Source organism: Bombus vancouverensis, chromosome 13, assembly GCF_051014615.1.
Source record: "Bombus vancouverensis nearcticus chromosome 13, iyBomVanc1_principal, whole genome shotgun sequence".
Lineage (NCBI taxonomy): Eukaryota > Metazoa > Arthropoda > Insecta > Hymenoptera > Apidae > Bombus > Bombus vancouverensis.
In genome coordinates this window covers 13,292,663-13,317,580 of record NC_134923.1, presented here as the reverse complement: position 1 = coordinate 13,317,580, position 24,918 = coordinate 13,292,663, and the positions used below count along the sequence as shown (strand labels likewise).

The window sequence follows — 24,918 nt, the reverse complement described above, 5'->3', positions numbered from 1 at the left end:
AATAGGAATAGAATCACTCTGTTTATACGATGTTCTTTTATGCAAAGTGATCTCTTAAACGATCTTTTAAATTCGTTTGCGCTCTTTCTACGACTATCTACTTAGCATAACGAATATCTTAACTAATTGGAACGGTTTATCCCTTTGAAACGACACAAAATAAAAAAAGATACGATAAACCGTAAACCACCTTTCTGTTTTAAATGGAGCAGTCCAAGTCTTTTCTCTCTCTCTCTCTCTCTTTAGTTTCTTTAGTTTGAAAAATTAGTTTGAAAAATTAATCTAAAAATTAATGTAAATAGATATTTTATGTTTAGAAAAAAAAGATTCTTCTATGTTTAATCGTTTCAAAGTTATGACCGCTCCATGAGATATTAGTTATTAATGATATACATACAAATCACAATTCCAATCGGATCGATCTCAATGTTGTATATTAATATTTAAAAAAAATAATACAATTTTAATATTCTTAACAGCAATAGAAGCGTTTTGAACAAAACTCCAGATAGCATTGTCTTTCAATATTCAAACAGTTCGTAATTAATGGAAAGAAAAGACAAGGACAATGCCAATTTTTGTACTCGTGGATCGACTAATATACGACATGCATTCGTTTTGTCAGATACTTTGCTCGATATTCGTGCGCGACGTTATTAGAACTATCCGTTCGCGACGAAGGGAAACACTTGTCTTAATTTCTACAACCAAACTTCTAGGAACGTGAATTCCGTGCTTTCGGCAATATGAACGTCTGCGAACCTATGTTGGAAGATAATTGCACGCGAAGAAAAGAGAAGAAAGATGGCCGGATGTACGATAGGCGGATACGCACGTGCAAACTTTTCGCATAAACGTTCCTCCTGTTCGGAGCGACAGGGTACGCTTTTAACGTTAAAGCAAACAACGGTGGTTGGAGCACCGGCCGAGACAAGTTGTACGCATATTTAGCTTGGCCGAAAAACGTCTTTCTCTCCGGGTATTCGAAGCAAAACGCAAACAGCCAACGACCTGGCCTCCAATAATGTATATTATACTCGTCTGAAGTGGAATTACGCGGGGGAAGCAGCGTTCTCTTCGGTCTCTTCCATGAATATTTGATACTTCATGTGTATATGTGTATATGTGTATGTGTGTGGGAAAGGCAATAACGCGATAACGATTAGTTTGACGGTTTTCCGAGATGGAAATTTCGGGTAACAGAGTACTTTCCGTACTATCGTTATTAGCTTAACAACGTCCGGTGTTGTATCTATATGTTATCGAAGAAATTGAGAGACGACAGAAATATTTTAATAACGAATTAATGGATAATTAATGAACGTTGATTACGATGGGCTTACCCTTTTCAAAATCAACTTACTCTTTTCAACTTTGCCAGCGATACCAGCAACCTGTAGTCAGTTACTACGATAGAATCGCTTTTTATAGCATTCAAGTTGTAGAAGAAGAATTTGGCTAACATTTTCATGGAAAATATACGAAAGAATAATAACGAGTAATAACAACGAGTAATAATTGGAATACAGTAGCAGCTGAGATTTCTCCACTGCGATCTATGCCCCAAACGATCTAACTTCTGCTTCTGTTCCAAATGAACTCGCCGAGTTTCGCAACTTATCGCTCGCTCCGTTTACCGTAAGTCTAACCACGCGAACATTCTATCCGCAAACAATCCGGCTTCTCGTCATCCGGCCGGTCTGACGTAGTTCATCCGAAACAGCATTGCCTGAAACCACGTGCCATAACAGGGAAAAGGCAGAATCCTTCGCCCCGACCTAGAACCGTATTCTCCGAGCGAACTTCATAATCCCAGGTTGCCAGGTGTCAAACGGAAAATCGGACATTTAGAACTTGTCAGCTGGAGGCAGATGCAACCTGCTAGCCGTATCGATAAGAAACGAGTAATAAGAAATGTAAGGCCGGGTTCTAATGAAAGAGTCGGACAATGCTGGGTCGAAAGCCACTGGTGTTACTCCTCCTGGCAATAGTTAATAAATCGGTTAGTCAATGCTGATTATTAATAAAATCCTTTTAATTTAATCGGCCATGTACTAACAGAAGGATCACAAACGAATCTTTCGTATTCGTCCTCTCGTGGTCTGATATACCTGTCAGTAAAATTTACTAACGCAAAATTCGCTACGCTATAGATTTCATCGTCTTTTATCGTTTTTTATCGTCTCATCTTAAAAGTTTCATTCGGGATGATCAAATTTCTCACGACGGCCACACGCAACAAACCTTATAATCTGCTTCCTTCGAATTCATCGCGGTTACAGGAATGTCAACAAGTACAGTGTGAAGACAAAGCCTAGTAAGCTTGCTGGTGTAACGCAGTTAAGAACGAGCGAGTGCTCGAATCTTCCCTATTACCGACGTCACGCAAGAAAATTGTTCGTCGTATAACCGTCTTTAACTGTAGAAGGTAAAGAAGTAAATTTTATCAAGGCGTATAACCGTATAAAATGTCGAAAAGTTTCGGCGAGTTATAATAATATAAGCTTTGGCGAGCCACTTTCAACGAATCGCAAACCCAATAATAAATAATTTATATGTATATATAATATAGACCGTTGGAATACCTTCTCGTTACTCAAGGTAACCACTCCCATTACACCAAATTTTCGCTGATATTTTCAAAGAATCGTCAATTTCCAGGGAAAAAAATGATAGAAAACGGCCATCGGTCCTCGGTCGTCGATAAACCTCCATCGAACATGCATATTACGCAGGAAATCGAGCCAGTCCCCCCCCTCCCCACCCGATATCCACGTCGCCCGTGTGCCTATTCACATTTCCGCCGGAACTACGGCATTTCGTGTGCCATTAATTACGCCCATTGAAGCTTCGCATCTCCATTTTCGAACGCGCATTTCTCACGTGGTATCTGCTATGCTGTCAAGTGATCTAGACCTTGAATCTTCGCTACACTCGCTATGATCGTGCTATGATCGTGCTATCTATGATCTACGCCTGTAATCTGATTAGTCTACGTCGAATTAATCAAAGTTAACTTTTCTTGGTTTCGTGTTGTTTGTAGCATTTATTATACATTAACAAACAGACTAATTTCTTTCCTTTGCAATCAGCAAGAAGAATTCGTTTAAACGGGTCGTTTAATTCGTCTTCCTCGATAATTTTCTTTTTTTTTCAACTTCTTTACGAAGACTTTTTTTACAACAAAATTTTACGAAAAGTTCAATAGAACTCGATAGAACGTTTCGCAAATGATTAATTTTTCTCTTCCTCTGATTAGTATCTCTTCTATAATAAATAAATAAATATATATATATATATATATATATCTGTATATAGCGATTTGTTTCAGACGGGGGTTAGGCAAATAGGCTGGAATACTTTTAACGGCGAATGTATTACTATGTTGCCGATACAGGAAAGTAGGTACTTATAGCAACTAGTTTGCGCGTGATCGTGAAGAAAAATACATAAACATTATATATGTACACGGTATAGTTACTTACGTTGAAATAGATTCTGTACAAAATAATTACGTACTTTACGTGCTTTATGTAATAATATAAAATACGAGATAATTGACATGTTAATAATAGTATGACGTTATGAACGTGATATCATACCGTACGTAACACGGCAATACGAAGAGAGATACGATGCATTGTAGCATTATATTAAGAACGTGAGCTGATAGCGATATAATAATATTATTATAAGCAGATATAGATCGTTCGGATGCTCGTAATAAAGCAGACAAAATCAATTTACATGATAACTCTAAAGAACATAAAAATTCTTTTGCCTCTTTCTGTCTGTTTAGTTTGGTCCCGTTAGCCTGTTCTAATTCTAGCCATTTCCTGGAAAGAGGTAGAAGGTTTTATCAACACTGTTGCTTTGAACGCGCTAATTTAATTGCAGTTGCCATTACTTTAATAAATGTACTAATGACACCCTTTTGCCGACTACACTGGACGAGTATAAATGTCTCTCGTCGTGAATTTTATTTGTTCTCCTGGCAATTGCGATAATCGTTATAGGAATATTACAGATTTTGAATATTATTGCCAGTTACTCTAGTACACGCTAGTGACGTTTTACATTATCCGATTTGACAGCAAAATTTTTCCCTCGTTAAAAGTTTCTTGTTTACCTTAAGTGCAGCTTTTTTTAAAGATGGTAATTTGTAATCAACGTCGTAATTACTCGCAGCGAACGCCGACTCGATCGTTTGTTCGTGTAATAGCACAAGGACTAATAGCACAACGACTAATAACGTTCAAACAACTGGAATAGGAAGAACGAGTGTGACATCAACTCGATTTGACAACCCACCCTCTCGGTTTTTTTAATCCGATTGGCCAATCAAATGAAACGATTTCCGGTTAGATTTAGCGGATGGTCGAGCATCCGGTTGGAACTTCCGAGTTGAGTGAGTCATCAGTTTGATCAGCCAACATCGAAACCGAAACATCGCTCGGTATGATAGGAGACAGCAATGCCTACGAAACGTTGGCGCAAAGTTCAATTGCAGAGTGCAAATGTAAAATGCAAACACGATTGCTTCCGAGAAGCGAATATCATGGCATCTCCAGCCATCGTGAAAATTTAAAATCTAAGGTTAGCGTTCCGTGTAATTTTCAAAATTGAATTGTAGCTACTTGAATTGTATATAATGTATATAATGTAACGATTGTATATACAAGTATTAGCCTCTTAGTTGTGTTTCATTTTGTTGGATCTCGTTGCATTCTTTGTAGCAGATGGTCAAAAGTAAATGCTGAGTATAGTAAAGTGAAAGAACGTTATTTCACCTCTTCTGAATCGAGACACGAGAATCTGATAGGAAGGTAATTCATACTTTCTTTACGACGACGTGCAATACCAAAACACAATGTGGGAAACGTATTCGTGTGCAGCTCGCCAGATTCCACGAATAGCAGAATAAACGAATAGACGAATAAACGAAGGAAATAAGCGTAGAGTTGATTTTTCGATGAAGATACGTGGAAGGAATCGCGCGAATGCTGCTTCGTGTCGTTACCGATTCGGCAGTATTGGTCAAATTCGTTGTCGAATCGAAAAGACCTAGGAGGTGTTTATGTAAAATTGCCACATCGACGAATCGCGACTAATCGAGTCATTCGAAATGCAGAATTAACGACCTCGAAGTAGCTAAATAATATTTGAACTTGAAAGTAACAAGAAGAAAAAAGGAAATCCGGACGAGAAGAATTAAGAAAATAGAAAATTAAACGGCTGAACGTTCGTTGTCTTTCAGGTAATTAAAAGCTATGCGACGCTTTCAACTACTGCTACATTTACATCTGCTTTTCAAGCGTACGCTTTTTATTTAGCTGGCTCAACGAGGCAGAGAAACGAGGCGCTCGTTACTTGGAATCTATGTAGTTGTTATTAACGTTTCATCAAGCAACCGATCGTTACGTTAAGATGTATCCCATCAACGATTCCACCCTCACGTTCGTGGAATCAGCTCGGTTTATATTCATGATCGCGGCTATAATTTAAAGGCCACTGGCTGCCGCCACCACCCAAGGTTCAACGTTCCTATCTCGTTCCTTTTTCGCTTCTCTTCGAACCTATTAACTGAGAAAGACGGGTTAACTCCCCGGTTAAATTACGATGAAATGCGGAGTCTTTGCTGCTTGATGCATAGTTACATTCACTTGTAATTCGCCACTGGATAAATTTTCGGAATATCGTATATTGCGAGAATGATAAGATTTTGCCGATTGGAACAGAGTACAGTGTAAATTTCATATCCTTGCTACGATCTTTTCGCATCTTGGTAAGCTATGTAGGGTATACGATACATGTTCGTGAGATATTTTCCACCTATTCTGCCTATTCTACCTATTCTATCTATTCTACCTATTCTACCTATTCTACCTATTCTACCTATTCTATCTATTCTACCTATTCTACTGTGTAGGTTCAAACGCTCAAGTGTGAACGTGCATTTATGATCTTTGATTTTCAGCCTCTATTTGGGATAAAAATCAGTGATAGACAATGAAGATAAAGTGAAAAAAATGGGATTTCAAATATTTGAAATAAAGTAAAAGAAGGTTAAATTGGAAGTACTGAAAGAAAAGTTGAACAACTGTACTTTTAATCTAAAAATGAAGTTGAAATAATGAGTGAAAATAGACAGACGGCGGAAATTGGCTTTGAAAGTAAAATAAAAAGGTAAAAGAAAAGTGAAGTATGTACGTATATATAGCGTGGGAAAAGAATAAAGGAAGAATAGGAATGAGAGAAACATATTACACGAGCTAAACGGAACAAGATATACGAAATATAGGGAAAGCAATATACATATCGCGGAACGAAAACACTAAACAGAGTGAAATAAATACGGAATAAGTATAGAGCGGGGAGCAGGGGTATACGGAATAAGTATAAAGCAAAGCTACACAGCTGAGCTTAAAAAAGCTACGCAATAAATATGTAGAGCGAAGGTAAAAGGGGCAATATTGCGCGTGAGCTGAGCAAAAGATGCGAAATATAAGAAGGAAGCTTTATTTTCTACGTTATAGATTTATTTTATACGTTAATAGAACGAGTTGGCCGAACGAGTTGTAATCGATGCTAATACGATCAAACAACCAAGTGGAAAGTGAAAAATGGACTTGGTGCGTTCGAAGGAATTCCTTTGACGTTCATCGAAGATCGATCGCTTGCCCCCTAAGCTTGGACAAAACTCGAACGATCCTCGTGAGTCTGACTTGCGGCGGCTGATGAGCGCAATTCCATTGAAATCACGAACTGTCCGTTCAACATTGTCACGAGTCTACATTACCGAATATCGTTAACACATGTTGCGAGGACAAGGGCGAAAGCAAGATGACAAATGTATGGAATAGATTGGAATAATAGCGGAGAACTGATAGGGATAAACATATGTATACGATGAATCTCTCTTCGCTTCCTCTCTCTATTCCAGTATATTTTACTAGTACTACATTTTAAAGTGAAATTTACAGTGTCGCTAATGACAATCGATATTGAGTAGCGTTACGGAGTAACGTTGAAACGAATTAGAAAACAAACATGCATTATGCTATATATGTATTGAAATTGTAGATCGTAGATTTTCGTCAGGTTTTCTACTTCATTTTCAGTATCAAATTTCTGTAGTTATATAAACGTGCTACTATATATAAATGATACCATATATAAATGATACTATATATAAATGATACTATATATAAATGATGCTATATATAAATGATACTATATATAAATGATACTATATATAAATGAATGACAGAAAATTAAATTGGATTTAATTAATCAGTACGCGAACGTTATAACAAAGCCAGTAAGCGTGACAATACCTTTGGTAGCCGCTATAGGTATAAATAGGGATTAACATCGTCTCAGGGACATCGGTTTGCGTAAGACACACTTTCCTCGATGCGGACAGATGCGCGACAAGGCTAGGATCACGCGACACGCGTTAAACTACGCTTGAAAATTCCTATACATCTTTTCCATTGTGTCCATTCCATTTTCCATTTTTTTTTTTTCAATTCCATCGTGCGGTGATTTTTTCTGTTTTCAAAGAAACGGCCCTCCGTTTTCACGTAAAAAGGACATTGCAATGTTGTCTGAGAATTTGTTAACCTTGTTCCGTTATATAAAGCGTAATCATTTAGCAGAATCTTGCAAAGAAGCTCCTTCTTTTATCGATATTGATGATCGATATTGATTATCGTTTTAAACGTATCGTATGCTAATTAGGATTGGAAACGGAAATGTTATTATCTTCGTTAATCAATTATTTTACCGATGTTTTTTATGCACGTTTCTATGACCACAGCTAGAGAAACAGAACCCCTCGAGAGATTCGATTTTCATGCTTTGAATATTACAACAAGCATTTTACTGCAGACATTTCCGATATTTCCGACATTTCAGGCATTTCAGACATTTTGCACGCTCGTGTATAACATACATTGCGTGCATTCTGTACACCTTTCCATATCTAGCACTCTTAATAACTGCATAGCGATACTGCAATTCCGTTACTTTATTGTACAGATAGAATTGTTCCAATAAATTAATTTGATTCTTGATTGATGAATGAATAATAGGTTCACAATGATCCTGAATTCAGATTATTTTCATCGTACTAATACTAAACGTACAAAAATCGCATAACCACCGCGTCTCTTGTTGGCCAGCGGAAAGTAGCGAAGCCTAGTTTAATCTACTCGATTAACCGGCGATAAGTTGATCGGCAACTTATCGATTTAGGGCTTGAGTCAGCAACCAGCTTAAAACACGATCGAAACCGGCGAAACGAGACCGATGAGATTGCAACTGGCACGGAGGATGAGTGGCGCGAATGCGTGGTCGAATAAAGTTCAAGTAAACAATCCACATTTGCTGAATCGCTTGTTCCAGAACTCGGTGAGCCGGGAGAAGAGCCGTAAAATGTTGGTTCGCTTCGACGACAGATCACGCAGCTTGGATGAGGCTAACTTAAAAGGGGAAAGGGAAAAGCGGAAAACGAAGAAAGTAGGAGGGAAAAAAATTCCGGGATATGCTGAAAACGCGTGGCCAAAAATGTGTTGATCATCGCGATAGCGATGTGTTCCGTTACCATTACCGTAATGAATTTCGAAGATCGTGTCTTTTAGCTTTATCTTTTAGTTTTAGCGATTTAAAAGTTTTTCGAACTGTAGGAGAATTGTAGGAGTTTGACGATATCAAAGCGCGACGATCTAGACAGGATGAAAGTCAACTTCACTGTGAAACGCGGAGCATTGCATATAAACGATGAAGATGGAACGAACGAACGAAGCGAATAGTTGCCGTCATTCGACGTTAATAAATCAATTTTCGCCTGTTCTCATCAGTCAATGAAACTCGAGTGTGGCGTCGATGCTTGACGAAGCTTGTGAATACGAAGAGAACTTTTATCATCAGATATTTTATCATCATGAACGCAATGCTAGTATCAAACGCATTATTCAATAAGATTAGATCACTGATTATGAAAGAGTGGACATGTAGAATATGTAGGAGTAATTTCTATTTTTCGAATTTAAGGCAACATTTTCGATATATCTGTTTTAATGACGTGGAAATAAATCGCAGAGAAAATTCTATTCTTATCTAACGACGATTGGCAATCCCGTACTCGAAGTAGACAGACAATAATTGAACGCTTGATTGACCAATCTGATTTAGATTGGAAATAATGAAAACATTACATCTTCGTATAAAATACGAACCTAGATACGCTTATCATGCTTTCGGAAAAGTGATGACGGTTGAATTCAGAAATTTCGTGACGCTTTTCAAATACATCAAAAAAGAGAGAAAAAAGAAAGAACGATTAAGCGATAGACAACAAAGATATTTCAAGTATCGAGCCACAAATCAACACGATATACGTATGTATAATATAATATAAGCTAAATGCAGGAGCAAAATTTCTACCGGCGTGTCTTCGGTCAGAGTGAAATACGCGAGCGACTAATTCAGTGCAGACGGATAATTTCCTGATGGAACGTGTCGTCCTATCGGCAGCCAAGTATCGAGCGATCAGACGAGCAAATGTCGACCAGATGATTCGCAAACACCACTTGCAGAATAGACTCATCCGTCGTTTCAATTTCTTCGTTTCGATATAGAATGCAGCGAATACTATCGCCAGCCATTGTATTATCTTTGTTTGTTGTCTATTTTACTCTCACCCCTTTTACGCAGACGTTTCTCAACGTCTCACTTTCCAAAAGCCAATAAAACGTGCTTGCAATTTCCAATTTCCAATATGCACGTCCTATCTTTACTGATTCCCAGCTCTTTCCTCTCTTGTATTATTTTGACCGGTGCAAGATGGAAAAAGGAAAACTATTCCGTTCAAGGTGAAATTTTCGACTTCAGGAAGATTCGCTGTAAAAATGTGCAAGAATTGCGTTAGCAAAATATCGACTAATTAAGCTATAAACGTGTATTTGCTTTTTATGAAACTGGTCCTAATTTTAGTGGGTCGCGTCTTCTTTACGAAAACACGAGACAACCGTTTCAATGAAAATCTCTATTGTCAACCATCTTCGGTCTTATGCCTTACCGAATGTGAAATTACACTCCATTTACTTTTAGTACAGAAGGTTTACTCTTCTTCTATCGAAAATCGATTTGATAGGAATACGACATAAGATTGGCCTTTTCGACAAAGCTTATTGGTTATTGCGCCGACCGCAACGTAGCAACAATGTTTTCGAATAACCGAAATAAGTCTTTAATAAGTTGCATTATCATTTTTCGATAATGCCGAAATACTTGAACTGCTCGATGCTTAAAGGGGTTTAAGTAGGACCCAGCTACGAGAAAATATTGAACGCAACTCGAATCACAAACGCTTATGAAATAACGAAAGAAGATTTATTCCCACACAGTCTGCATACTCCGTTCGATCCTGGAAAACGTGAACGTTCAGAATTGTTCGTTTTGTGGTATTAATATAATAAGTTGTTATTAACATAATAAGAAATAATAAGTTCCCATGTTCGTTGTTCAGCTTGGCAAACGCACAACGCGAAGCAACAAAACGCATTCGACGGCCTCTTCTTAAAAATCACTTATCGTGCAGGTGAAAAGTTTCGTGAAATTCCCATTAAGTTGCTTCGAAGGGAGAAAAATTGGAGGGACCGGCGATCGTGCATTCGCTTCGTACGACGTAGGAACGAGTAACGCGTTCGAGGGATTGGAAGAGCGACCTTCGGGTGAAAAAGGCACACGGTGACTTGGCAAAAAGAGAAAATAATAGCGACGGTAGAGCAAGTTCAAGAGGGCTGGATCTACATACTGCAATATTCATAGAGACGACACGGTGGCCGCGATTGGATGCCGACAGACGTTTGCGTATGCAAATCGCTCGGGACGATAAGGCTGAATCGGGCCGGATAACCGTAGAATACGACGCGACGTGCAACCGCCGCAAAATCCGCGTATTTCCGTCTGTTTGATCGATTTTCATCGACATTCTTCTTGATTTCGGCTTCTTCGTGATTTTCCACGCTAAGCTTTATCCATACAAGTATAATGTTTTTGGAACGTATGATATCACATTAACTTATTTATTTCGTTCTTGCTCGTGTTGTTTTTATCCGCACGAGTGCTGTTCTCGTCGGCATTACTTTCTACGGTAACGGACGAAAGAAAGCTATTGGGACAAGGAGCAGGGTGGCGTGCGAAAATTGAAATACCTTGTGATCGAAAGCTTACGTGCCTCGAGGATTACGATTTCGAAAGCGCGACAAACTGTTAGCTTTCGACATACGTATTAAGAAAGATATATTAGTACTGCTACGTTGCATCCTGTCTATACATAGGCGAATGAAAGAGATCTATGAGTTTTTATTTCATCAAAATAATCAAATAACCTCGAAATAATCTGTCATGAGTCATTTAAAAGAGAATGTAAATGATTTGAATCAGCAGGTATCCTTAAAAGCTGAAGAACAACAAACGATTCGTATAATTTGAATATTCAACGAAATGATAATACTTAAGTTGCAAACGTAGAAACATTTACGTAATCGTAAGAACGTGCATTCTTCGGAAGAGTGAACTCATGCCTTCTTAGAATAATGACTAATTGATTTTTCAGGCGAGTCGTGTAAACGTGAGGTGTGATTTTTTTACTTCTGCCTATATTAAAATGACATTTCACGTTACGAACAACTCAAAGAGAATATTCGTTTGCCTGCTAAAGACTTAACGTGGCCTGAAAGAAACCTGATATTTAAATAGCAACGAGTCCATTGTCGTTATTTCTTCAATAATGTTCTCCGCTTTAAGAAAGATTTTGTCGAATCGTCAATTCATACTCATAGTTGTAACTAATAATTTACGAAATAGTGGAGAAAACGCACTCCTCCTACTACTACATATCTTCCATTTATCGAAGAATTACTAAGAATTGGAAATTTGTTGGCTGATGGAAAAATCACGCGCAAATTAATTCAAAATAAAGTAAGAAGAACGCAGAATCTGAAAAATCGGCAAGATCGAGGTTCGTTGTCGTTATTACGCGAAGCACTATGAACGAGTTTTTCGTTTCGCCAAAGCTCGATTAAGCTTGCAGCGTTGTCGTTGAAATTAGCCTGCCCAATGTCCGGAGGCCCCCAAACGCAAGCACAAACTGCTCGTTCACTCAAACACGTTGTCCCATCGAAAGGCCCTTGCCCTTAAAACGAACACCAATCTTAAAGACCTATAAAGCGCTGTTATTTGTCACGGTCGGTCCTCAATGTTCGTAATTTACGATTTACGTGCGATCGTAATTTACTTATTACTAGGATCTGGGACTCCCCTTTGTACATTGATATTTTCCAAGTTGTTTTCGATACGTATGATCGGTGAATTATCGATGATCTACGGGGCGAAAGCAGTACGTGTACAGAGCGATTCCGAAATCATAGAACAACGAGCAAAGCGTCAATTGCATAGAACAACTGCAAGAAGAAATTTCTACATACATACATACCTACTACCTATGTGCTACGTGTTTACACAGCGTTTACGTAGCGTCTACGTAGGGTCTACGCAGCGTTTACGATAGCGTGCTAAGCCACAAATATTTGAAAAAGATTTATCGTTGCGTGACACAATTCTTTTCGCAAGTGTATCCACGCACTTTGTTTCTTCCTTCTCTTTTCTTATTAGAAGATTTATCGGAGCCTGACCAACGTTTGTTCGATTAATTATTCTAAGCAACTGCCTTGGTATCTATACGATATAAGTAAATTAAACAAAGAACAATTGTATCGTGCAATGAAAAATATTCAGGAAGGTGTAATGGATGATTACAACGTAGTATGAATCGATCGAAAGGAGAAAAAGTCATTTTCTAATACTTATCGGATACATATTTATGAGAAAAGGTTTGTACACGTTGTCTAGCAATAACGTGAATTACCTTGTACAGATACGTATCATCTAGCGATGGTGAAACGCGTTTCGATAGCGGTATATTATTTACATTCTGAAGAAATTGGCTAGCAATGTCGCCGAACTGTGTATATATGTATATATGTATATATGATGTCGGGCTATAATTTCTAATAACACGACTTGTATCCGGAAGGCTCGAATTACAGCAACGATTTCCAAGGCGATTCCGGTGCGAGCGTTCGTAATGAAACGCACTCGCGGAACGAACGCCAGTCGGTTCACCAATAAAGAGGTTAACCATCGACCGACACGGATCTATTTTCTCGATAAAGCCTCTTACGTACGCGTGCCAGTCCTTGTCGTTCTGTCAATGAATTACGTACTTTCGCAATCGTATGCACACGTCCTTGCTCACGATCAAACGACGAACTTGCGGAAAAATAAAGAACGGTTTGCGTAATCGTGAAGCATGATGTATGTTTAAAAGTGGGAAACCGAGCTCGTGTAACTCGTATGGAAGAAAGACGTTCGTTGGCATGTGAATACAGTATCTTGTGTTGGGCACGAAACGTGTATAGTGTACGCGTTTATCGATGGCTATTCGCACAAACATTGTACACCCATTTTTGATGAAATTTCATTTTTTATACGTAACAAGTAGTTGTTGACTGTGTCTGTGTATGCTGCATAAAAAGAACATTTCTACTTGTCTCATAAATTCATAAATTCTTCTGTCAATAATAATATTTTTCTTTATTGCGTTTACAATCAACGAATGTTGACGCGATGAAAGAAACTCTTGTAACGCGATTACTTACTATTTATTGCAACGAAAACTGCAAGTAAGAAAGGCGGACTCGCTTTGACAATCGGGTGTTTAAGCGTTTCAGGGAAAAACCTCGAGTCTGTTTACATTCTCTTTGTGGAAAATAAAATATTCTCGGTACATACTATTTTAGTAATAAGACATTATATTCCTGTTCACGTCGTAATATTATGTTACATAACGTGGGTTTATCTGAAAATATTCATCTTCGCGCTGAATAGAAAATTATAAAGGGTACATTTAAATAAATTCCTTCGTTTCTCGGTGAAACAGTAGCAGTAACAGTCATTGTTTGTATGAAACTCGTGTGACGGGGAGTTTGCAATCTTACATAGATAAAAGATACGAGACACGTCCTTTTGACGCCACGAAATATTGCATTCGGTTGTCCTCTGTCCTTCCTTATAACGTTATAACGTTTATTGGACTTTCTGCCTGCCTGGATTCCCGGATATAACGCGTCACAACTTCCGCGTTTGCATACGTCTTGTCTTTCGCGTAACGCGTGAAATGAACTCGTCTCTCGAATGAAACGCACGAAATCCTATCAAATGCCACGAAATGCTACGAAATGCTAGGAAATGCCACGAAATGCTAGGAAATGCCACGAAATGCTAAGAAATGCTAAGAAATGCCACGAAATGCTAAGAAATGCCACGAAATGCTACAAAGTGCTACGAAATGCTGCAAAGTGCTACGAAATGCTACAAAGTGCTACGAAATGCTGCAAAGTGCTACGAAATGCTACAAAGTGCTACGAAATGCTGCAAAGTGCTACGAAATGCTACAAAGTGCTACGAAATGTTTATGTTTCTCTCGTAAACGTAGTAAAACTGGAACGACCTCTCCCGAGTCGCATTAAAATCTATTTTTTGTTTGCATTTCGGCAACGGTAAAACATTTCCTAATAAATTCTTGTATATTTTTCATCGATAATGTCAGAAATTAAAGAAACTTGCTTCTTTTAACGCGTCTGTAGATTTTTAACCTTAGAGTTTTGAACGCGTCCATTTTTCCTGAATGAAAAACTTCAACGCGAACGTTATTTTAATGGACAAATAGTATCCCGTGTACATCATCGTTGTAAGATACGTGGACACTCGTTTAATAGAATGTCATATAGATACGAAATTCCAAACGAAGATGACAATAAAACCAAGATATAACGTATTTGTTGATTTTCCGACTTATTTTATGTCACTTGGTGGCAAAGAGGAAGCATCTTAATACGAAACGCTTGAAGAAGGCAATGTATAACGTTTTGTAAGCTGCGAGTAATGTCAATTTAACTGTTATGTTAGCTTGACTTAATTAACATCGGCCCCCGTAATTCTAACACTTTTTGCTCGATCCGACTAATACTTTAATGTTCAAATACGTAAACGTTGAAGAGGCTGACGATAACGTATATTGATTGACTGCTGAAACGTAAGGATAATTACTCTCTTATGTGTAAAAGACGATAAACGTGTCGTGTTTATCGTGTTCTTGACCGATGGCCTCCAAATAGGAAACTCCGACTTTATCTTTCATTAAAATTGTCCTAGAATACAGCGACGCGATAACATTTCCTTCTAAAATGTTAATATGCAATTTAAAAGTTGACATTTGTAAGTGTCAAACGTTATGAAAGAATTTTCTTATTTAAGAAATTCGTTATCCTCGACTCGTCTGATTGTCACACTCTGTTTAAGACGATGCAGCATAGATAGAAAGACTACTATCAATTAATTCTAGCAATAATATTTCAAACTGGTTGACACTTGCACGAACCGTGTATTTAATTTTCATATATCATAGATTTGAAGTTTCGCACGACGTAAGATGAAGCCAAGTCTTTCTTTTGATCATTTTAATCATTACACTCATTATTATATCGTTATTATACCGCTAATTCATATATATTAATAGGATGTGTAATATTATTGTAGTAGCATTCGTGTTGATAAAAGTGGAGGAAAATATTTGCACAAGTACGAACAGCAACGTTAATTTATATTTAGTGATTTCAGAAAAAAGTGGCACTGGCGTGTCAATGAAGCATTGGAAATTAAAATGTATTGCATTTTCTAAAATATTGATGAAAATATCAAATTTATGCAGAATAACCTTGTTGCAAGTAAATAGTAGTAAAAAATTAAAAATTCAGAATCTTGTCTTTTTTTTTCATTGGCCACGATAGTAAATTTAGACAATGAGAGAAAAAAGTCGTTCAAGTATTACGGAATGGTTTATTTATATTCCAGAAAACGTGCTTCTAATTTTACAGACAGATAATGAACGAGTTCTCTTCTGTTTGTATATAATGATTTTGGGAAAACGAACACCAATGAACTGACGAACTGACCAATGAATAGTAGAATTTTAATAAAAGTGACGATGCAATTTTAAAATGTCGCGCTATTCATATATACGTGATAGAGGAAGAGTACGTATCTCTTCCCTTTCCTTCTTTCTCTTACGGAGTAAATGTGAACGAGAGAGAAAGCATCATGATCCGTATTTATAATGAATAAAAAAGAAAAGTTTTAAAAGCTCATTTATATTTAATTTGGAAATATGCCATAAATATTATCTATTCGATGAATCAGACATTATTAATGATCCACGATTTGATCCATAATTTTATGAAAGAGGAAGAGAGAGAGAGAGAGAGAGAGAGAGAATCTTGTAAACTAAAATAAAAGCGGGATAAATGTCACCTTCTGTGATCAACATACACACGTATGAATTGGAGATGTAAACTAAAGTTGCGCGATATAGCAACGTGGGAAAGATTTCTAAATAAAGGAACGGGTTACAGCAATAGTCGTTGACAAATATATGATATAGTTGATTCACGAGAATTTAGAAATAACGAGTAACTTAACGAGATCGCATTTCAAGCGATTTTGGATATTTATCTGACAATGAGACGTCCCAGACGAATTTTCGAAGCAAAGTGTTCCGACACGAATCGATGTCGTTGAAAGAAAAGTAAAGAAGCTAGAAGCAACGTGAAATCCGCGTCGGTGAAAATATTTCCAGAGCTTTTACCGCTTCGTCCACTTTTCGTAAATTCTTCGTTACTTCGATAACTTGGTTTCTTCGTGAAAAATTCTCCCCTCGAAAGAGGAGGTTTTCTTCCACTTGCGATAAAATTCCATCTTCGAATTACGACGAATCAAAATACGATCGTTAAAAAACCATTGTCCCAGTTTTTAAAAGCATAAATTTTACAATCCTCGCTGTACTGGCAATTTACATATATCGAGTTTAACACTAGAAAACTGCAACCACAACAGAGATCATATATTCATATTGATCGCAGGATTCCGCGCTGAAACATTTTCGATAATCCCATTTTATCGATAGAGATTGATCGATTAAATCTTTCTAAGAAGATTCGCGCGACTCTTTCGAGTATATCTTGTTCTTATTTCAATAAAATTGTTGTACTTTCATAGACGACGATGCGTAACACGAGCCAGGAAAGCCAAGTTGATTCGTTCTTAAAAATCGTCCGCAATTATTCCGAGCAACGTGCCAAAGAACAGGAAAATGTTGGGCTTTCTAAAAATATTTTCAAGACTCCGGATTTTTAGGTGATTATAATTATTTCGCTCGATGTAGAGAAAAGTGAAATTCAACGTTTATTAAATCTCCCTCTATACTATATATAACTGTTCACCAAAAATTCACGCTTCAAATTACCAGTGAGGGGGGGGGGGGGGGACAGATCATTTCGAGATTGTGTCAAAACGCCACAACGAACCGTAAACTGAAAATACACGATTCTTCGTCGTATCGGAACGAACCAACTTGTGTTCTCGGCACAACCGCATTTCACAAAATATTCACAAAATAACGCACAAAATATTCAGCTGTATTTTATAAGGCCGCGTGTCGACAGCGAGACCGTGAGAGATCGAGGTTCCACGCGACTTTAACCGGCAAAGTAGCAGCACGAAGCGTTCATGTTGCACGGGCGACGCCGGTAGACTGAGCGTCGCGACGTGCCGCGGCGCCGGGCCTCTCCCCCTCGCGCTCGCGACGTCTCAGTCTTCCTCTCTCTCGCTCTCTCTCTCTCTCGCTCTCTCTCTCTCTCTCTCTATCTCGTGTGGTACCACTCTCTTTCTCCGAGTCCCTCTTTTTCCAACTGCCACGCAATGACTTGTCAACGATATTCATCTATCAGCGCTGTTATAAACTTCTTTTAAGCTCTCATTCCTTTAGAAATTTCTGCTTCTCTTTTTAGCCTTAAATATTGTAAAATGTCAATAAAATGTAACGCAATAACTTATTCACTTTCGCCTTTGTTAAGGAAAAAGAAACAAACAAAAAGAAAAAAGATTATATATATATATATATAATACAATAATAGAAAAATTATATATACCGTGTATTAGCATCGTTCCGCTTCCTCTACGTAAACGCAAATAATGGTCTGTCGTTTCCTTGGCATTGATCCAATTAAAGACCCAATTAAATTTATTCCAAAATTTTTGTCAGATAAATGTTTCGGTCTTTCAAATTCTTTTTAGAAATACATCGATATGATTGTAGGTATGTACGTATTTGTAAAAAGGAGGTGGATATTAAATAACAGTAATCGGAAATAATTCCTGTGAATGAAATAAGACGAAACGCGATATACTTTAAATCACATACAATCACATGTACGTATATTCGATAGGCGAAAGAAAATAAACGAATGTCGTCAAATAAGCCAATATGCTGCAAATTATATCGTGTTTCGTGTTGTTCCAATCAGATAGAGGAATTAGAATTACATCGGTAATAGTTTTTTTCATTTATTCGATAAAGTTTGAAGGTAAAAAGGTTCCGTCGCTGCGTCAAACATATTCTAACCGACGTGTTTCCTTCCGTTAAGCCGACTCCCGGACCTCTTTCTCTTTCGCTCGCGCTATCTTCAAGTTCGGCAAAATAGCCTGTCGTATCTGTTACATATATACGAGTGGAATCCTGTACAGCAGACGAGATAATTCATCGTCGAGGAGACTCGATTTTCAATCAATTACGAAGGAAATATATACCGTGTCTCGTAATTATATTGTAAAAGTGCGCTGGTACGGTTTTCATTTACACAGCATCCCTCGTATTTCGCTGTAAGAAAACGAAATAAAGGGAGGAAAGGTTAAAAAGAAGAGCCATTCTATCGGCCTATTTCACGGCTGTCAGTCGCAGCGACACTTATCGAACAAATTGTCCCGTCACTGGCATCATTGCGACGGAATTGAGAGACGGTAGTTAGTCTGCTTGGTTCACCGTTTGTCCGGGTATTGCTCCCTTTCGTTCCACGAGAGCGTGGCACACGTTGGTTGTTGTCGTTTCATGTCCACGTCGATTTAATTTAATTAACCTTGTTTTAACCCGATATAATAATAACATCTTGGTACGAAGTAGTTTGGTCGAAGTTGAAGATTTGTCGAGAATTGTTGGACAATTGCCCTCTATTTTATGCTTGATGAGTTTGTGACAGGGTCACGGTTTGTAGAGAAGAATGTCTATTTGCATACAGTCATCGGGTGTCATAAACCACCAGCTTAGCGCACAGTTTTCCCTCGTTTACTCTTGCTGCTACGGTCGGCTTCTTGTGGCCGCGTCTAGCTATAGGGTATGTCTATGCTTTATCTGAAGATATCTTTGATGTCTGTCGCCACATAACATTTAACAGCGAAATCGAACAATTACATTTCACTAAAATGATTGTGAACATCGCGCATTCGCTGCTTTATTTTTCTCACCGACTGCAGATTTATATAATTAACGTATTTCATACGAATACGAAAAATATGGTAATTATGAATAGTTGCGCGAAAAAGATGCGTAATTCAGATGTTTATTATCGATTTAAAAAATATAATGATATTATGATATTTTGAACGCGCAACATCTAAATTTAAATATAGCTGTAATAGGATTCTTTTTAACGAAATAATTTTCAAACACAAAGGGCTTTAAAATTAAAACTAATAATGGAAAATTATTTTTAATTTCGACGCAACTTCGAGACATCGAGTTAAATGTTAAATAATTTTAATTAGAAGATGCTTGTTCGAGCTTCTTACGAATTCGTTACAACGAGCAATCTATCTTCTGTCGAGAGATGAAAGATAATTGCGTCTCTGGCTGTACGAAAGACTTTGTTGGCGGAATCGATCGAATTCGGAAGCGGTAAAACAAGCTTTCTGCATTTTCCAGGATTTCTCGAATTTTCAATTCAATCATTTTTTCAATTCTGGACTGATACGATTTCGTTCTTCCCTTCTACGTGTAAAATATCGCGCGATACTTTGAAACGTTCGCGTAACAAATCGAGGGAAAATATTTAAGAATTAAAAATAAACTGTATAGAGTATGTGCATTCATTTACATGTTAGATTCTCTTTGATTTCATGTTTAGAAACTACGGCATAGTTGGAAATTCTGATAGAGAGCCACAGGCATAGATAGATACAAGCAATTTTAAAATGTATTACTGTTGAATAAAACAGCGTTCAAGTAGTATAACCCTATATGTTGGCGGACACGGTATCGACGATTTCGCAATATTCAATGGAAAAGCTTTCTAGATTGGTTTTCTACAGCGGAGAAGACTTTGGATAGACTCTATCCAAGTAGTAAATCACAGTTGGATCGATCAGCAGCGTCTTCTAAATGTATTAGCGACGAAGAGAACTTTGTTCAACGAACATAACTGGATATTAGGTCGGATAGCGAGTCCAAGCTGCTGTGTCTCTCAATCGAGAAGATAAAAAAAAGTTTCGTAAACGTATTATCGGAAACGGGGAGTCTTTGCCAATTTGACGAATAATAATGCTTATAATCAAGGAAACTAACGTCTGCGGCTGTAATCCTTTGTAGTTTTCACGCTGCGTACTTACAAACGCAACGTCCGCTAACATTTGATAAATAATAATACACTGTAGCCTTTCTTAGCGGGTTTCGGTACTCTGAAAATACGATTTCGATGCACATACGTACATACACATAACACGGCGGGGAATTGTGTAATACGGTCTCGATTCAACGCGAAACGTGTCAACCGTGCTATAGGAGAGTGGTGGTGAGAGAGGTGGGGATTGTAAAATTCATCGTTAAAAGTGCTAGAACTGTATCAAAATGAAGAACTTGGCATTGAAATAAGACTATCAAATCTGCTTCTCTGATTATAAATAAGTTCTATACCTCCTTGAAATATAATAAAATTATATTTTCTGTATTCAACGTTAAGAGATTTTCGACACGATTAACAGGTGAAACACCGAGTAATTGTATTTTGCACTGAATATGTGGTTTTCATACACGTGTATCATACACGTGTATCATACACGTTTCATACACGTATTATATCATTAGGGACAGACGTTTCTCAAGTAGTATGACCTATCGTTTCAACGGTCACCTGACAATGGAACCTCATCGAGGATTTCTAGAAAATAGCAAATTTGAATTGTACATACTACGAGTGTGAGAATTGGTTGTGATTTAGGAGCGAGCGAATGCTTGAGTTATGCTTGAGCATAGGTAACATGTGAGAATCGATTCGGAGAATGTGGCAAGAATGTGTCTGTTACGCGTACGAGAGGTCTTTAAGATCGCAGTATGATCGAAAACTGAGAGAATGCTGTATAAATTCTTGAAGAATCGACGACGCGCAAAGATTACAAGCAGAGGAACGATAAGTGAAATTTCCTATTGTTTGGAGGAAAGCGGCGTGAAAATTCAGCAAGTTGTCGATCGATGCGACGATACCAAAATTGTCTTTCTATTTACAGCTAACTATTTTATTTGAACCTGGCGGATCATTTGTCTTTCCAATTTTGCCACGTTACGATCTTGCTGTTTAATTATAATCAAAAGATCGACGGGAATGTACATTTTCCTTCTGTGCTTTTCATATCGTATCTTAAACTCGCTTTTCTATACGAGACAAGAGACGCGATTCGATATTTTTCACCGGTGACCTTCGAATAACTCTGCGACGATAAAGAGAACTTTAATCGAGTGGTGTAACTCGATGGCACTCGTAACCAGCAGAAGGAAAGTTCAGTTTTCAGTCAAGTTGCCGATGCAAAAACGTTTCCCGTGTACCAAAGAAGAAAGAAACGTTACTTAAACGTGAAAATTCGATAGCGTAGCGGACAGTGCAATGTTGTAACTCACCGGGCTGGAATCAGCCGGCAAAAGAAAGTTGCGAACGCTCTCCTAGCTAGCGGAAGTTGGCTCAAGTAGTACAAGTTGCCTTGGGATCGTCGAATGCATCGGAAGTGTCGTAACTCTCGGCGGGACCAACCGGAAGGAAAAGTCTTGGAGATGCGCTGCTTGCACGAGCGGAAACTTTTTCCTAAGTAGCATAACCCGATTGCGTAACAGACCACACGTAAAGACTGCTACGAAGTTCAGAGAAGGAAGTTTTTAATTGCAACCATTGTTGGCGACGATACTTTCCTCGGTAACAACCTTCTCGCGACAGGGCAACTCTCTATCCCTCTTGTCGTTCTTTCGTTTTTTCGTTTCGTTCGAGTATAAATTGGAGAGTGAAATTGGTACCAATGACACTGTAGTTTTTGTTTCCTGCTCGGTTTCGTTAAGGCGAACGTTGCACTGGAAACGAAAAGATTTAAGAAAATAATACGACGATAAATCATATAAATAATGACGATACGATAATCATATAAATAATGACGGTGTTCAATACGAATAAAATAGGTAATCAAAGCACGATTAAGCTATGTCTGTTTGCCAAATTTTCAGAAGCGAATGAAATCCTTTAAACACGCACTTTGTTCCTATTAGTTTTTGAAGAACTTGATTCTGCGAATCCGCGAATAGATCAGGGGAAAAACCTACGTAACTCTTGGAGAAAGAAGAAGAGTCTTTCGTCGTCCGGCCGAGGATAACGAGGCAAACGATCAACGCAGAGAGAGAGAGAGAGAGAGAGAGAGAGAGAGAGGGAGAGATTCGTCAGCGCAAATTAACGTCGCACGAACACGATACATCCGCGTTTAACGATTTCTTCTAGACAAAAGCGCGAAAGTGGAGCATGATTGGCGACCAGGGCGCGACCAGGGCGCGACCATGAGATAACGATGTCACTCACGCAGGAACAATGAATGCGACAAGATTCGCGAAGGCATCCTTGATTAATGGCCACGATAACGCTGACAATGAGAACGATCGATTCGAATGGTTTACGATTGCAAGTGGAACAAGACCTACCTCTGTGCAGATCAAACGAACCGGATGTTGTGGATTACTCTGTTTCAGAATAAAAAGAGAATTAAACGAATCGATCGAAGGAGGTTTCATCGAGATTCTTTTAAAGCGGAACCAGAATTAATACGTACGTGATAAAACGTTTGTTACGGACAAAGTGTAAATGTAGTATTGCACGAGGTTTGCGATATGCATGAAATATCGATTTTCTCCAAGCTATTTTTAAGCACCAGGTTGCTTTAATTAAGTATCTCGGTTCGTTTTGAAGATGAAATTTTCATTGTTCGTATCGTTAGTTCGTTGCTAATACGGATTTTAACTCAGATTTCATCGTACGATTCGATGCTCTGATTCTTGCTTAGTATTTCGTCAAATATTCGTTTTTATCGATTTCTTCGATTCTTTTAATAAAATCTAACTTTCAGGGGTTGAAAACGGGTATCGATTACGGATTAATTGATTAAACGATAGGTTGCAAGAAGAAACAAAATTAATCGAAAAATCTTAATTAATTCTGGTAAAGATTGGCGGAATGAAAGCGAAGAAGCATTCTTTCATAGAAGATTTCTAAAAAGTTTTGAAATTTGGAAAACTTGACCGATATAGTCACCAAACGTTCGAAAGTTCTTTAAAATCTAAGAATTTGTACAACTCTAAAGAGTCTCGCTTTTCAACGGGCTCGAATCGAACTTTCGAAATCTGAAAAGTAGTAAGAGAACCGGAAAGATTTCAAGAAATTCCTCCAGTTCTCTTACGTAGCTGATTAAAATGGCGATAACGATAGCGATATCGGAAGAAGGAAGGAGAAATGCAGTTTGCACAAAATATCATAAACGCGCTTCCAGCAGACGCGACATTATATGCATTATACATGTACAACGTTCCCACGTGCAGACACTCGTAGACGCAGACTACCGAAAAAATGTATTGCACGCGTCCATTGTACTTCTCGTTAGAGAGCTTCATCGCGTATTTCTCACGAACGGATTTCCGTGAATTTCCCTCATCCAGCCACGCAATAACGACGGGATCGTGAATAAGCCTCGTGAATAAGCCTCGTAACAATGCACCAAGATAAACAGTCACGTATAAACGACAAATTTCGAAAGTAGAACAGCAGCCACAAGCTAGACTTTTCTTTCACTTTCGTATCGCCAGCCGTATTCTTGTTAACAATGTAACCCTTTCATAGAGAATATGAAAATCTTGTACGACGCTTCAGCGACGCAGATCAACGCAATGCTGGTTATGAAAAGCTTTTGTGAATGCCTTCCGCGTAATGCAACGTGATAATAAAAGGGAATGTCTACGATTTTAGGGCATCTGGTATTCGTCAGGAGGAATAAAAATTGTTGATTTGTCGAGATAGATTCTACGACTAATAATTCTTAAATACTTAAATGCTTTTGTATTTTGTATTTTGACATTTCTATATCAAATTGATCTCTGTAAACGTATTTAAAGAAATGACTAAACTCGTGAAACGATAATTTTCCTTCCCGATTTACTATGTTAATATTAAAAAATGAATCGCTCAACTTTAGCCAGAGAAATCTGTAGAAGCAAAATGTAGAAATGCGAACATCTCCAAAACTATCCTATGCGAACGGAGGCTAAAACCAAGACTGAAACTGATCGATCTAAGCCGTATGAACAAATGCTCTTCGGGCGATAGAGTTACGCAAAGTCAAATCGAAATTTAGTTTTCAGCAAGTATGTTAAGATTGAGAGACAAAGTTCGTAGTTGTTTGCTATCAACGAATGTATTTAACAAAATCCACTTGGCTTGATCGATAGAAAGTTTTGATATTTTAGCAAACACATTGGCGTTGGCGTTGGCGTTGGCGTTGGCGTTGGCGAAACGTTGGTGAACAAAGCGCAACGTACTATCGGGAACGCGACTAAAAGGAACACACTTTTGTACGAAGAATATGCTATCTAATAAACATGGTGAAAAT

The 24,918-nt window shown here is 38.0% G+C and overlaps 1 protein-coding gene across 8 annotated transcripts in view; it reads right to left on the bottom strand.

The window, feature by feature from the left end:
* The window catches only part of LOC117159832 (octopamine receptor beta-1R), a 115,379-nt gene that overhangs the window by 36,682 nt on the left and 53,779 nt on the right, over nt 1-24,918 (bottom strand). The window contains exons 1-2 of one of the 8 annotated variants that reach the window (XM_076623615.1): nt 17,493-17,730; nt 16,775-17,007 (exon numbers count right to left, since the gene is read on the bottom strand). The exons of 1 other annotated variant lie outside the window; for it this stretch is intronic. The gene's annotated coding sequence lies outside the window, so the exon portion shown is untranslated. Of the gene's footprint in view, nt 1-2,585; nt 2,758-11,754; nt 11,790-16,774; nt 17,731-24,918 lie in introns of those variants that run through there. 6 more of the 8 variants (XM_076623616.1, XM_076623617.1, XM_033339996.2 and 3 more) reach the window with 6 other exon arrangements.